We start from the raw sequence: 13415 nt of genomic DNA on the forward strand, positions 1-13415 counted from the left end.
AATAAATGAAAGGGAAAACTGAAATAATGATGATGCTTTTAAACAAAGATACAGGTAGGGTAAAAATAAAACAAATTCGTTTACTAATATTTACTATAAAATAAACTATACCATATTAGATGATCATATAAGCCACTCAGGTGACCTATTGCTATCCGTTTTCGGCCGGCCATCCATTTGTGTCAGGCGTTCAGATTTTAGAATGCAGTTCGCAGTTCAAAAGTGAACTGCATTCTAGAACCCAGTTCGCAATTCAAATTTTAAACATTATTTAATGGGTCTGAAATTTTGAGGGTAGGGCACTAGTGGTCAGTTACCATTTCTATGAAAAAATGGTGATGACACCATCTCTAGTTTCTGAGATATAGCCCTCGAGTTGTTAGCTCCATTATATAATGCTATACGAATAAACATCGGGCTCGGGGACATGGAAATCCCCTTCCCCAGGGTCTGAAATTTTGAGAGTAGGGTACTAGTGGTCAGTTACCACTTCTGTGAAAAAATGGTGATGGCACCATCTCTAGTTTCCGAGATATAGTCCTCCCGTTTTTAGCTCTATTATATAATACTATATGAATAAACATCGGGCTTGGGGACATCGAAAGCCCCTACCCCAGGGTCTGAAATTTTGAGGGTGGGGTACTAGTGGTCAGTTACCACTTCTTTGAAAAAAATGGTGATGGTACTATCTCTAGTTTCTGAGATATGGCCCTCAAGTTTTTAACCCTATCATATAATACTTTATGAATAAACATCGGGCTCGGGGACATCCAAGTCCCCTACTCCGGGATTTGAAATTTTCCAGGGCAGGAGACTAGGGGCCAGTTACCACTTCTGTGCAAATATGGTGATGGCACCATTTCTAGTTTCCGAGATATGACCCTTCAGTTTTTAGGTCTATTATATAATACTATATGAATAAAAATCGAGCTCGGGGACATCGAAGTTTCCTACCCCAGGGTCTGAAATTTTGAGGGTGGGGTACCAAGGGTCAGATACCACTTCTTTGAAAAAATGGTGATGGCACCATCTCTAGTTTCCGAAATATGGCCCTCCAGTTTTTAGCCCTACTATATAATACTATACAAATAAACACCGGGCGGGTACATCGAAGTCATCCACCCCGGGGTCTGAAATTTTGAGGATTGGGTACTAGGGGACAGATACCACTTCTCTGAAAAAATGGTGATGATACCTTCTCTAGTTTCTGAGATATGGCCCTCCAGTTTTTAGCCCTATTATAAATTACTATATGAATACTGTATAGGGGATTTATTTCACGGATTGTAATTTTCACGTTTTTCTCTCATCTGACAGGATCGCGGTTTCTTGAATTCGCGGAATTGGTACATATTAAAAGTTACCTCCCTTGTCTATATCCGTTTAATCCATAATTTCTACATGTAAACAAAACTAATCAGCGTTGTGTCTTATCTCACGAACCACAGGGCAGGATAATATAAAATAGTAAGATTTGATAAATAATTGATGATTAATAAAAACAAGTTCAGTTATCAAATGTCAATGACTATAAACTTCAAATGACTTTGCTATTACCATGAGTGCATGTGCACCCAAGATCTTCAATACGACGCTGCGAAAAACCACTGGACGTTTATAAATGTGTAAATGTAGGTCGACGAAATAACATCCTTCCAAATCTTCAGTGAGTAAGTTCGATAGTTGTTTAAATGATTTTTTAGAACCAAAATGTCGATAAAAACTAATATGCATGATAATGCAGGTAAGAAATACACGTGGAAACAATAGTTATGCACGGGTAATCAAAACCCATGATCCACGTGTTTTAATTGATCAAACATGTAACGTCTGAAATTTTGAGAGTAGGGTACAAGTGGTCAGTTACCACTTCTTTGAAAAAAATGGTGATGGTACCATTCCTAGTTTCAGAGATATTGTCCTCCAATTTTTACCCCTATTATATAATACTATATGAATAAACATCGGGCTCGGGGACATCGAAGTCCCCTACCCCGGGGTCTGAAATTTTGAGGATGGGGAACTAGTGGTCAGTTAACACTTCTATGAAAAAATGGTGATGGTACCCTCTCTTGTTTCTGAGATATAATGCCCTCCAGTTTTTAGCCCTATCATTTAATACTATATGAATAAACATCGGGCTCGGGGACATCGAAGTTGAGGGTGTGGTACTAGGGGCCAGATACCACTTTTGTGAAAATATGGTGATGATACCATTTCTACTTTCTGAGATGTGGCCCTCCATTTTTTAGCTCTATTATATTAAAGTATATGAAAAAATATCGGGCTCGGGGCATCCATTGCGGTTATCTTCTTCAGAGAATTCTATATCGTTCTCTTTACCATCATTTTTTTGTTTTGGTGAGTCGCTAAAGGCACTGTTTGATATTATGTCACCGCACATGGTATTTCTCATTGCACATCCTTCCTGCTGTTTACTGGTCATTTTGTTGTATGAAAAGTAGACCGAGTCTATTTCTATTGTTGTTCTTCATCTTTAAATATAAACATACTCTAGCAAGGTCTGAGGTTTTCTTTCGCCATCCTGATGACAGAGTTCTCAGATTCAGGTGCTTGAGGGCCTCTGCTACCTTTCGTTGAAGATCAGACATTCCTCTTAATAATGCAACTCCTGAAAAGGACATATATTAAATTCGGAAATCGTGGAAAAGGATGTAGTTTTAATATGTTTATTACATTCTTAGTAATAAAATACAGCACACATCAACTTGAAAAAAGAATTAAATAGCCAAGCACTGACTACTGATATGTACTAAGCTTACTGTATGAAGGAATAGTATTATAGAAGAGAATTTGAATAAATAAAATATGTGTATTATCACAAGTACAGTTTTTATGGTTTAATTTACTTTTTTCTGTGACAAGCCCTTTACTATTTATTCAGTAAATTAAACCAGAAGTCTCTGTCGAGACTGAAGCTCTACTGGTTTGAACTTATAGCAAAGGAAGAGAAAAGTACTTAAGCAGCTGGGATTTGAAACTAAATAGAATAATGATCGTTGATAAAGTCTCTTTATGTTCTTAGTGTAGTCTACTTGTGTGCCAAGTTACAGTAAAACACGTTTAGTGCGAACACGGATATAGCGAATTCACGGATATAACGAAGTTTTTCTGGGTCCCCGCAAAATTCTGAACAAATCTTTGTAAAATTTTACGGTTATAACGAACTCTGATATAATGAATTTACGGATATAGCGAACTGATTTTGAGTCCCGTTGAGGTTAAATATAATGAATTTTACATCTTTTCTAACGAACTTTCAAAGATTTCAAAATTTGATTAATTGAACTGACTTTATTTTCTCTCAGCATTTGTATATAAAATTCAATTCATAATAAAACCTTAGTTATCGAAGGTATGTTTTGTTATATTTGCTTCCCTAACATATTTAATAGTAACACTTGAAGGAAAACATGCATATTGCGAATTCGCTATATATGGTTATACGAATTCGTTATACGGATATAACGAATTACGGATATAGCGAATTAAATTCACAGGTCCCCAGGACTTCGCTATAACCGTGTTTTACTGTATACTGAAATCAGACCAAAACTGTAGGAGGAGTAGCATTTTGAAACAATTTTACAGACATTTCTATTTTTAGTAACCACGGCAACACCGTTCATCGAAATCAAAAACCGATAATCAGAATTATTTATCTTAGTGTATTCTACTTGTGTGCCAAGTTATAATGAAATCAAACCAAAACTGTAGGAGGAGTAGCATTTTGAAAGAATTTCACAGAAATTTCTATTTTTAGTAACCACGGCAACACCATTCATCAAAATCAAAAACCGATACACAGAATTATGTATCTTAGTGTATTCTACTTGTTTGCCAAGTAATACTGAAATCAGACCAAAACTGTAGGAGGAGTAGCATTTTGAAAGAATTTCACAGAAATTTCTATTTTTAGTAACCACGGCAACACCGTTCATTGAAATCAGAAACCGATAAACAGAATTATGTATCTTAGTGTAGTCTACTTGTGTGCCAAGTTATAATGAAATCAAACCAAAACTGTAGGAAGAGTAGCATTTTGAAAGAATTTCACAGAAATTTCTATTTTAGTAACCACGGCAACACCGTTCATCAAAATCAAAAACCGATACACAGAATTATGTATCTTATTGTAGTCTACTTGTGTGCCAAGTTATACTGAAATCAGATCAAAACTGTAGGAGGAGTAGCGTTTTGAAAGAATTTCACAGAAATTTCTATTTTTAGTAACCACGGCAACATCGTTCATCGAAATCAAAAACCGATATATAGATTTGTATATGTAAATAGTGTGTAGTCTGCTTGTGTGCTAATTTATATTGAAATTAGACCAAAACTGTAGGAGGAGTAGCATTTTGAAAAATTGTTTACAGACAGACGGACAGACAGACAGACAGACGGACGGACGCCGGACGCATTACTATCGCATAAGCTCTTCTGGTCTCTGACCAGTAGAGCTAAAAATTCTTTCAATAAGAGAGATATCTCTCTAGTACAGAGGGATATCTCTTTAGCGTATAGATATCTCGTTGACTAAAAAGGGATATCTTTACACCTTAGAGGAATATCTCGTTAAACAGAAGAGATATCTCGTTTACTTAGATAGATATCTCGTTTACTAAGAGAAATATTTTTTTATGCTAGATATATCACATATTTTCGAGTGGTCAAATCTTCGGTGTTTTAGAGAAAGATATTGGTTTCTGATGATTTAATTTCGTGGTTTGAAAAAGGCGTATCAAGTTTTATATTAATGGTGGTCATAAATTCGTGAGTCTCTCCATGCCTCGAAAACAACGAAAATTAAACCCCCATGAAAATTAGTGATTTTACAGTATCTTTTTAAGCTAGAGATATCTCTTGAAGCGAGGGATGTATCTCTTAAGGCGAGAGGGATATCTCTTTAAGTTAGAGAGATATCGCTTTAACAAGGCTTAGAGAGATATTTTTCTTAGCGAGAGGGTATCTCTTTTGTTTAAATTTTCAAAAAGATATCTTTCTAAGCTAAAGATATATCTCTTTTAATGACATCTCTTTTACAGTCATCCTTAGAATAAAACAATTAATTCTCTCTTTAAGGTCATACCCAACCTCTCTTGACTACTGATAGTTTTTCAAGATATTCTTAATTCAAGATTATAGTATCATCAGATGTTCTTAGACAAAAAATTAGCATGCATTACCAGGGTGTTTTGAAAGATATCAGTTGATAAAAATTCTTGGATATTTCAATGAAAATTATATAAAAATTACTGAGTATGCATTCTAGATGTTTGTTTTACGAAACTTGGTTTAGAAGAGGTTTACAACACCATATATAGACATTTAAATATAGCACTTAGTTCCTTCAAGTATTGGAACTCTTCAACTCCATGGAGAAAGACAAAAAAAGTTTCAACTACGTTGTATATGTCCGTAAAACGAAAACGAAACAGCAAGTAAAGTCTCTGGAATAATTTCGCTGTTATATTGATTGATTGATTGATTGTATACTGTTTAACGTCCCTCTCCAGAATATTTCACTGATATGGAGACGTCACCATTGCCGGTGAAGGGCTGCAAATTTAGGCCTATGCTCGGCACTCAGGGCCATTGAGCAGGGAGGGATCTTTATCGTGCCACACCTGCTGTGACACGGGGCCTCGGTTTATACGGTCTCATCCGAAGGACCGCCCCATTTAGTCGCCTTTTACGACAAGCAAGGGGGTACTCAGGACCTATTCTAGCCCGGATCCCCACGGGGCTTTCGCTGTTATAAGAAAAAAGACTGAGCATACAATATCCAGGATAACATATGAACATTGTAGACAAAAATGCTATAAATCCCTTGCTTAAAACAACTTCGTTGATAAAAATGCTAAAAGTTTAATATTCAGGAAAACGAAAGTATAAACATAAAATCTCAAATGAAATGGACCAAATTTTCTCAGCTTATGAAATAATCAACTATTACTGATTTAAAATCTACACAACACTAAATTACTTATCATGTTTAGTAAAACCATAATGTAGAATATCATGAATATGATACATGTACTATTGTGCATACATTTTTTTTAACATCTCTTCTAAAATCAAATTTGTTATTCCTGTTTAAACTTCACCAGTGCTGGTTAATACAGTGTAGTGCAAATTAAAATGAGAAATATGCCTCATCATAATTTTGTTTCATAGATCTTTAAACAAAAACAAAATGTTGAAATAAAATTGTATGTAATGTGGGTTGAAAAGTTATTGACCTTGACAACCAAATGAAATTCCTAGTAGTAGCTACAATGTAATATAAATAAACAAGGCAAGAAAATGATGTCTGTATTTTTCATTTGATAATCGTCCTTGGGGTTATTTGAATTTGATCAGGATTGGTCAAAATATCAAAAAGAAAATATTTCTTATATATTTTGCTATTTAATTTCTTTTCTTTCTTTTTTTTTTAAATATGACTGACTACTAAAATTGATCATCTTCTTGTGACAATAGTTGTATGAAGATTTTAACCATGGAATATAGACCTTTATATTTTTCACTTATTAATAAACAGCAAATTTTAAACCATAATCATTTTGTTTGCAAATAAAAGTTTTAAAAAATTATTTTCTCTGAAAAATGTCCAATAAATTGAATAAAATAATTAAGAGCTTATATTGGTCTCTCAAGGCTGACAATGGCATAGTTTAAAAAGGATGTCTTAAAAGATGATGATCTATTAAAATTCTGGTGTGGCATTTATCCTGCAATGGAGATCTAGTACCTCTTTCATTGAATCAGCTGTTAGAACATCATGGCCTTGAATGAAGTAGCTCTTCATGTTCATTAAGGTGTGGCTGAGCCTAAAATAAATAAGCACATTAAGCTACCCCTTCTTCTGAGTGTAATGACGAAAACATTGTGTTTACTGTTACAACATTGTTTATAGAACGTTGTAAAGTACACATACATATGTAATGCTAAAATATATTTGATCAAATAAATTAAATTAATCGGTGTTAATAAATTTATTTTTTGATTAATATATTTCCAATAGACCAAGCATGTACCAGTAACCTTGTAATCATTGTTAGATGAGGTCTTGTATAATTCTTGTTTTTTCGTTTTTATTCCAATTTGTTTTCTGTTTACTTTTAAACTGTTTATTATTATTATGAAAATTCTATTTAAAAAATTAAACTATGAATAATAGCTTGCATAATGAATAATAAATTACAAACCTGATCATATTTCCTGATTTGATTGTCAGCTAGATTGTCTTCCTCTTCATATTGTTTGAGCATTCAACTTCATGAGGCAGGCTGGTGCATAGAGCTAAAAGTTAAAATTTAATTAAGTATATTTGAGCAGATAATCAAAAGATATATCATTCATACAAATCTTGTTTTAATGTAGTTTTTTAAGTATTATACCGGTATGCTTGTTAAAATAATTTAAGCATCCCCTACCCCATTTTTAGCTCTACTGGTCAGAGACCAGAAGAGCTTATGCGATAGTAATGCGTCCGTCGTCCGTCCGTCTGTCTGTCTGTCTGTCTGTCTGTCCGTCTGTCTGTCTGTAAACAATTTTTCAAAATGCTACTCCTCCTACAGTTTTGGTCTGATTTCAATATAACTTGGCACACAAGTAGACTACACTAAGATACATAATTCTGTGTATCGGTTTTTGATTTCGATGAACGGTGTTGCCGTGGTTACTAAAAATAGAAATTTCTGTGAAATTTTTTCAAAATGCTACTCCTCCTACAGTTTTAGTCTGATTTCAATATAACTTGGCACACAAGTAGACTACACTAAGATACACAATTCTGTATATCGGTTTTTGATTTCGTTGAACGGTGTTGCCGTGGTTACTAAAAATAGAAATTTCTGTGAAATTCTTTCAAAATGCTACTCCTCCTACAGTTTTAGTCTGATTTCAATATAACTTGGCACACAAGTAGACTACACTAAGATACACAGTTCTGTATATCGGTTTTTGATTTTGTTGAACGGTGTTGCCGTGGTTACTAAAAATAGAAATTTCTGTGAAATTCTTTCAAAATGCTACTCCTTCTACAGTTTTAGTCTGATTTCAATATAACTTGGCACACAAGTAGACTACACTAAGATACACAATTCTGTGTATCGGTTTTTGATTTCGATGAACGGTGTTGCCGTGGTTACTAAAAATAGAAATTTCTGTGAAATTCTTTCAAAATGCTACTCCTCCTACAGTTTTAGTCTGATTTCAATATAACTTGGCACACAAGTAGACTACACTAAGATACACAATTCTGTATATCGGTTTTTGATTTCGATGAACGGTGTTGCCGTGGTTACTAAAAATAGAAATTTCTGTGAAATTCTTTCAAAATGCTACTCCTCCTACAGTTTTAGTCTGATTTCAATATAACTTGGCACACAAGTAGACTACACTAAGATACATAATTCTGTGTATCGGTTTTTGATTTCGATGAACGGTGTTGCCGTGGTTACTAAAAATAGAAATTTCTGTGAAATTCTTTCAAAATGCTACTCCTCCTACAGTTTTAGTCTGATTTCAATATAACTTGGCACAAAAGTAGACTACACTAAGATACATAATTCTATGTATCGGTTTTTGATTTCGATGAACGGTGTTGCCGTGGTTACTAAAAATAGAAATTTCTGTGAAATTCTTTCAAAATGCTACTCCTCCTACAGTTTTAGTCTGATTTCAATATAACTTGGCACACAAGTAGACTACACTAAGATACACAATTCTGTATATCGGTTTTTGATTTCGATGAACGGTGTTGCCGTGGTTACTAAAAATAGAAATTTCTGTGAAATTCTTTCAAAATGCTACTCCAAATACAATTTTAGTTTGATTATAATATAAATGTGGTATGCAAGTAGACTGCACTAAGAACATAAAGAGACTTAATCAAGGATCATTATTCTATTTATTGCTGTTAAAAGTTTCAATTTCCAACTGCTTAAGTACTTTTCTCTTCCTTTGCTATAAGTACAAACCAGTAGAGCTTCAGTCTCGACAGAGACTTCTGGTTTTAAATCAAAATTTCAATTAGCATTTGTTTAAACATTAATTATGTGATTTAAACCCTAATAAGAACATTTATTCAAAGACAGAAATGTGCACTTTAAAATAATAAATACATTCCATTATACATGCTAGTATAGGCCCCTACACTGTACAATACTCACGGGTTTCAGGAAGAACAAGCCGAAGTCCTCTAGCCTCTGTGTATTCTGAGTACACCATTGACTGGGATCAGTCTGTTGGATTTCTGCTTCTTATGGAATGAATTATGATTCACGAGATTTTTTCTAATAAGGATTAGAACCCTCATCCAAGCATCCTTTAGGATGTGATGGATGGGGTCATTTTCCGAATTAGGCGAAAGGCTACGAGGATTTAAATGGAATATCATGTCACACTTAGTCCACGTATACCTTCTTTTAAAGTGATCAAAATAAAAGATTTTTTTACACCTGAGTGGTTCTCATGCCTTATATATACCTGTAACTGACAATTGTCCGTGTCTTTTAAAAGTAATTATTAAAAAATTTTCAGGATCTAAATTTGTATAAAAGCGGTGGGCAAAGATAATACCAAAATTATTAAATGAGACAAGGAGGGTATTTAAACCCTCGTAGCCTTTCGGCTAATTCGGAAAATGACCCTCTTCCATCACATCCTAAAGGATGCTTGGATGAGGGTTCCACTTTCCTTCATTGAGCCTCCAGGCTTTACTCTGGTTTAAATGAAATCTTTAAAGCATTTCAAATTTAGAACCTGAAAGAATCTTCATAACTAATTAATTAAAAATAATTGAAATAAATATAACTAAGACGACAACTATGCCCAATAACAATTATTTAATAAATTCAAATACTATAATTAATCCAAGCACTTTAACATATTTACTTATTACATCAAAGATAACAAATTATCAAACTTAAACACAGTGTCCATCACATTACACAAATGAATCCACCAATCATCACTGTAAATGTCTATGTATCCTAAATCCAGAACTGAATGCTCCAATCCTTACAATTCTTTGATGCGCGCTACCTCCTGAAAAAAATTAATTATTGTTTGTCCTTAATATGGTATCCGAAAAAGAATTTATTGTTTCTCTCTTATAATAAGTATAAAATGTTTTTGCATTTGCCCAGTTAGCAGTCTCTAAAATCTCGCTTAACTGAACACCTCCTGCGAATGCTGCAGAGGTTGATGCACTTCTAAATGAATGTGCAGAGGAAACTGATTCATTGATACCAGATTGCTTTAATACCTCTTTTAGCCATCTGGCTGCTGTAGATGTAGAGATCTCTGTGGGTTTTAAATGATATTAACAACTTATTAGTTTCCCTTTTTTTTCTTTAGTAAATTTCAAATAATATGTTAATGTGTGTAAAACACAACAACTTTTATCAGAAAATGCACTGATCTTTATTTTTTGAACATCATGACCTGGTCTTGACGTTTTCAAAAGATCTGAAATTGTGAACACTACGTATTCAACAAAGTCAGCCTTATTGTTAATATCCAATGATACCAAAGCTTGAACTCTTTGTGCTGTTGTTAAAGCACGTAAAGCTGACAGTTTTATGGTAAGATCCTTCAAACTTAATTTTTCCAATGGATAAAGAGTTTTTAAATAATTCAAAACTTTGCTAACATCCCCTGTAACAGTGTATTTTGGTTTTGGTCTATTATCAAGAAATACACATTTCATAAATCTACTAATAATTGGACTAATAATATGAAAAATTTCCACAGGCTGAAATTGTTTGAATTATTGCAGCCTTGTGTGCATTAATAGTATTGTAAGAAAGTTTTTTTCTCTGCTAAATTGGACAGATAATTTATGGTTGCATGGAATTGACTTTCCTTTGATCACACCAAATTTGCCACTTATGCCAAATAAAGTCATATTTTCTATTTGTACTTGATCTCCATGATTGTGTGATATATCTGATAGAATTTTCTGATAACCCTGTATTTTTGAGTTTATTCCTGATACAAGACAAGCGCATAGAAACAACTTTCTTAAGTTTAAGGGGTGAAACTGATTGTTCTGTACTAATCGCAATAGGTCTGGTCTGACTGGGAGTTGAATTGGATTGGCTATTAACGTTCCTAATAGTTTTGGAAACCAAGACTGGGTTTCCCACTTTGGTACGATAAGAATAGCTTTGCTCACCTTGTCGTCTTCTATTCTCTGTAGAATCTTTCCAATCAGACTGATAGGAGGAAATATATAAGGATTAAAATCTGACCAATTTACTGTAAAGGCATTTGATGTTAATGCTTGTGTCGTCAGGAAACCAAGGTATATAATTATCCAACTGCTTGTTTAATCTAGAGGCAAAAAGGTCAATATCAGGAAAAAATGTTGATTTGCAAATAGCACTGAAAACCTTTTCATTTAATTTCCATTCTGTTGAATCGCTAAACGTCCTAAACATATAATCTCCAACAATATTATTTTTCCCTGCTATATGAACAGCAGACAGAATAATATTTCTATCATCACACCACAACCATATCTCTTTCGACTCCTCAATGCAAATAATGAAAGTACCGAACTTCCTTGATTATTAATGTATGCAACAGCAGCACTATTATCTGACCTAATACATGTATGCATATCTTTCTGATCATTACACAAACTCTGAAGGGCAAATTTTACAGCTTTAAGCTCCAAAATATTTATATGCAATAATGACTCTTCCGTAGTCCATCTACCCCCAGTAGAAGTTCCATTTAAATTTGCCCGCCATCCAGACTTTGAGGCATCAGTTTCCAAATAAAACTGAATTTTAGGATTCCTTATCAACTTCCCATTTCTCATTTTTACATTATTTTTCCACCAAACTATTTCATTTCTAGCAGATTCAGAAAGAATCATAACACTATCATAATCATTCTTTGATGCCCTCAAAGCTTCCACCTTATCTCTATCAAAATATCTGAAAAAATAATCAAGCTTAATTCACTGCATACATAGATGAAGTAAAAAGACCAATTAATTTAGCTATTTCTCTGATTTTTTGTATCTTTTTAAGGAGTAATGTTTCACAAAGTAAACGTATTTTTTCAGTTTTTTCTTCTGGTAAGTAAATTTTAAAATCTACAGAATCTATGATATGACCTAGATAATTCATTCTAGTGGTTGGGATTAATACAGATTTTTCTCTATTCATAAAGAAACCAAGTTTCTCCAATAATTTCACAAGATAATTTGCACTTTGTTTGCAAAGAACAAAATTTTCTGCCTCTATCAATGAATCGTCTATGTAAAAGAATGATGAAATGCCCTGTTGTCGAATAAAAGCAAAAATTGGTTTCATAAGCTTGGTAAAAACTCTCGGAGCTGAAGCCAGACCAAACAATAGTGCATTGCATTGATACAGCACACCCTTCCATAAAAACTTCCAAGTATTTTCTATCACCTTTGAAAATAGGGACTGGCAAATATGCATCTTTAAGATCTACACTAACAAAATAAGAACTCTTTTTCACTGAAGACAAACATATCTAAAGTTTCCATTTTAAAATGATGATACTGAACAAATTCATTTAACTTTTTAAAATTAATCACTGGTCTAAATTTTCCATTTTTCTTTTCCACAACAAATATATTTGAAATAAATTCACCTTCCTTAGTATTTGACACCGAAATTGCCCCTTTTGACAAAAGCTCAGAAACTTCCTTATCAACTATTTCAGTTTGAATTTCATTAAACTTTATTGGTTGTGGTATTTTGTTCTGAAAAGGCTTTTCTTCAAATTCTATTTAATATCCGCCTAGGATAGTATTTAAAATCCATCTATCAGATGTTATTTTTTGCCATTCATCTAAATGATCCGATAGACCCCCAGCAACAAATGTAGATAATTTTTTACTTACATTCAAAACTGTGTTTGGTATCTTGGATTTCTGGCCCCTCTGTAGCCTCTTGACCGATTTGATCTTCCTCGGAATGTTTGAGAACTGTTTGTATAACTTTCCCTGCCTCTGTATGCAGGAAGTTTTTTGAACTTGATCTTGACTGAAACATGGATTGACCTGTTATTTGTTTATTAATTTTTGACGTATCATTTATCTCCTTCATCCTTTTTGTAATGTCACTCGGAAATAATGTTTTTCCTCAATGGGAGTTGAGGCAGAGCACAATTGTTGGAAACGTTTTTGAACGTAGGGCTTCAAAATACATCTCTTTTAATATTCACCTCGTACATTGTATTGCACGCCAACATTATGGCGTCCGACACAGATTTCTTTGCTTTTTTCATTTCAAGTTTATTTGTTTTAAACATTTCTGCTAAAGCAATCATTGGGACAATCGATAGTCCCATGACTTTCTGAACTTCTTGTAGAGTTTATCTCTTTGCTTTAGGGAATA

The sequence above is a fragment of the Saccostrea cucullata genome, unplaced genomic scaffold (genome assembly GCF_032062105.1).
Source record: "Saccostrea cucullata isolate Sc308-1 unplaced genomic scaffold, CSIRO_AGI_Scuc_v1 ctg505, whole genome shotgun sequence".
Taxonomy (NCBI): Eukaryota; Metazoa; Mollusca; class Bivalvia; order Ostreida; family Ostreidae; genus Saccostrea; species Saccostrea cuccullata.